The following is a 3,758-nucleotide window of genomic DNA, read 5'->3' on the forward strand; positions in this document are numbered from 1 at the left end:
TAGATACCGTGGTTCGACGAGTCGACGGGTGTTCTGTACCAACTTTTCTCATTTCCTCAGCTAGGTCCCCAAGCAGAGTCATGGGACTAGCTCCCCTGCAGATCCAAGGTCTGTGACTTCCCCAGCTGAGTCAGGATGGTTATCCCCGGTAGGTTTACAACGGTGTTTCCTCAGCAGCCAGGTCTGAAGGTTGCTAATCCCCGAGTGGAGCGGGTTTCAAAGAAATATATCTCCAACAGTGTTCATCCTACCAGTGGATCGAACAAATTCCCGTAGCGGGCGGATTTTGCATCCCCAGCTGAGGGGATTCTACATATGGATTGCATGGGTTGTCCCCAGCGGAGTAGTATGCAGTTCCTTAGCAGGGTCGGGATGGTTATCCCCAGCCGGTGGTAGAGTGATGCATCCCCAGTTGAGTCGGGAGATTGCTGTTTTCCCCAGCGGAGTATCTGTGAGCATTTCCTCAGTAAAGTCAGCAGGTATCTGTGAGGGTTTCCCGAAGCAGAGTTGGGATTGATATCCCCAGCAAGTCAAAAAACTATTGTATCCCCACAGGGTGTTGGTGGTGCTTATCCCCGCAGTTTCTCGAGTGGATTGGATGCAAAGGAGGTTCTTCCCCAGCAAGGGTTACCTTTTCCCAACAGCAGTGCTATTCCCCAGCAGGGTGGAGATTGGAGTAATGACGAGTTCCTCAACGGAGTGTCTCGTGCTCCCCAGCAGAACCCCTTGAGGGGGACGTTTTTATGCATTCATCATGTAGCGTAAGCATAGCATATTGCATAGAAAAAATAATAAATCGCGTAGCATTTCCATAATTATGGAGCATTACGCAGAAAAAGATCATGCATCATTGTTGCAAGCATAGAGCTAGTCTCAAGCCGTGGTTACCATTTGAGAAGTGGTTGTGTCAGACAGTGAAGATGTTACTCCGAAGAGTTTAGCCTCATGATTGGATCAGAGATGTACCCCAGTAGTGCGATACTGGAGGAAGCTTTTCCGTCGGGCCGAGATGGAATAACATCAAAGGACGTTACGCGATCAGCGCGATTCAAGCCGTGGTTACCGCTTGGGATTTGGTTTTGCCGGATAGTGAAGACGATACTCCGAGGAGTTCAGCATTGTGAGCAACGGTATTTCCCAGTCATTGTTTAATGTCTGGTCGAGTTTTCTTTGGTGTCAGTAAACATCATCATTCGATGTCCAGTAAACGTCGAGTTATTTCCCAGTCATTGTTTAATGTCTGGTCGATCATTGTTTGGTGTCAGTAAACATCATCGTTCGATGTCCAGTAAACGTCGAGTTATTTCCCAGTCATTGTTTAATGTCTGGTCGGTCATTGTTTGATGTCCTGTCAACATCATTGTTTGATGTCCTGTCAACATCATTGTTTGATGTCCTGTCAACATCATTGTTCGGTGTCCTGTAAACATCATTGTTCGATGTCCTGTCAACATCATTGTTCGGTGTCCTGTAAACATCATTGTTCGATGTCCTGTCAACATCATTGTTTGATGTCCTGTCAACATCATTGTTTGATGTCCTGTCAACATCATTGTTTGATGTCCTGTCAACATCATTGTTCGATGTCCTGTAAACATCATTGTTCGATGTCCTGTCAACATCATTGTTCGATGTCCAGTAAACGTCGAGTTTTCTCCCAGTCATCAGTCAGTGTCTGGTTGAAAGTGTTACTCTGAGGAGTGTGGTACCATGACGTCAGATCAGCAGTGTTCCCCAGTAGTGCGATATTGGAGGAAATGTTTCCGTCGGACAGAGATGGAAATGATATCAGAAGACGTTACGCGATCAGCGCGATTCCGGGGTTCAAATGGAGAAAAGGAGATGTTGCGACATTTTTTGGAGATCGGGGTTCAATCAGAGAAGAGTATATGCTGAGGCATTTTCTGGGGTTCAAATGGAGATAGAGTTGAAGACTATATCCAGGATGAGGTCCTTGGGATTATCTTCTGTTCATGTGTCACCTTAGACTTTGGCGGATGCCAGTGGAGGTCGTTCCGGGTGTCTTCGGAAGAAGAGATGCACATGTTACCTTCCTTTTGTGAAGGTGTACCCTCTGATATGTCGCCCTCAGAGTGGTGTTTGGTGTTATTTCCGGCGTTGCCAGCGGAATTATCACGAGAGATTGGAGAACGGGGTTCAAATGGAGAAAAGGAAATGTGGAGACATTTTCTGGAGATGGGGTTCAAATGGAGAAAGGGAGATGTTGCGGCATTTTCTGGAGAACGGGGTTCATATTGGCGATCGCGGGTTATCGTCAGGCGACTGGGGTCCAAATCGGAGAATGGGGTCCATTTATTTTGGCAAACAGGAGAATGGGGTTCAAATGCAGAGATCCGAGGGTCGTTTGCGCAGAGAAAATTTCGGGGTTCAAGAAAATGAAAAAAGAGCAGAGGAAAATTTCGGGGTTCAAGAAAAAGGAAAAAAGAAGAGAGAATAATGATCCCGAGTGGATGTGTGGTGTTCAGGCCATAGTTATCCCTGAGTTACCATTTATTTTGGTATCCAGGTCGACGTTTTGAGTTTGTTTCTTCGCCGATTCTGACAGGCATTAATTATCATCCCATCAGAGTGCAAATTGTTCGTCTGTTCTTGGTATTCAATCACTCTTCATCCTGATCATCTGAAAGCCGAGGCTGTTAATATCGACAGGTTCACAGTGGATTGAATAGGGGCAGCTGTAACACCTCAAAATTTGCCCTCCTCTCTTGGGACTAACTTAACATCTATTGCATATCATTTTTTAGGGCATTAGGCATTGCATATTGCATATCATGTGGTTACATTGTGCAAGCCATTCTCCCAAGTCTTGATCAGAAGATGAGGAAATCAGAGTGCAAGCCTAAGGTTTATTGACTGATCATTGGCCATCTGAGGATTGGGCAGTGAATTAGGGTTTCATGATTCTCCAAGGATATTGGTCTTCATCTTGATTGCAATGATACATCATCATCATCATGGTTGGATGTCATCAGAAGATTGAAGAAGATTCCTTGAGATTAGGGTTTTGACCACTGGTCAACCCTAATCAGTTGCATTGGGCCAATCAGGGCATAATCAGGAGATGAGGTTTATGAAGGTTATGGGGTTCATTCTTTGGTTATTTTGTGCTTATTGAGGCTAGGGTGTCACCCTTGAGCCATTTCAGTTGAAGATTGAAGCTCAGATTGATCTATGCTTGGCAAAATTCATCTGTCAATTGAAAAGTCAACTGTGGTCAACTGTACATGATCTGATGAGTTTGGAGGTGGGAATGAGTTGGATATACTTCATTCATGTTGGAATAAGTGTTAAATGACATCTCAAAGCTTAAGAATGAAGAAAATCAAGTCAGGACAAAAACTGCCAAAAATAGAAAGTGACTTGTAATTGAAGTTTCCAAAAATGGAAAGTTTTGAACCTCAAAGCCACGTGTCCAAGGAAGCTTCAAATGAAAAATTGTTCAACATGAAAGTTGTATATCTTGTTCTCACCTTTCCAAAATGTCCAAGAACTTGAAGATCCAATGTATGGTTGTCAAGTTATGGCTCAGTGAAATTCAGAAATGACCCATAATCAGGAGGCCATAACTTCCACATGGTTTGTCCAAATTGCAAGTTCTTTATACGCACAAACTCCATTTGACATGTACTTTCATGGTGCATAATTGGATTTTTCCAAAAGTGGTCAATGCAAAAGGTCAATTTTCAACTGGACAGTTAAATTGGACCAAGGGCAAAATTGTCCAACTTTCAAAATAA

The sequence above is a fragment of the Lathyrus oleraceus genome, chromosome 5 (genome assembly GCF_024323335.1).
Source record: "Lathyrus oleraceus cultivar Zhongwan6 chromosome 5, CAAS_Psat_ZW6_1.0, whole genome shotgun sequence".
In the NCBI taxonomy this organism is placed as follows: domain Eukaryota; kingdom Viridiplantae; phylum Streptophyta; class Magnoliopsida; order Fabales; family Fabaceae; genus Lathyrus; species Lathyrus oleraceus.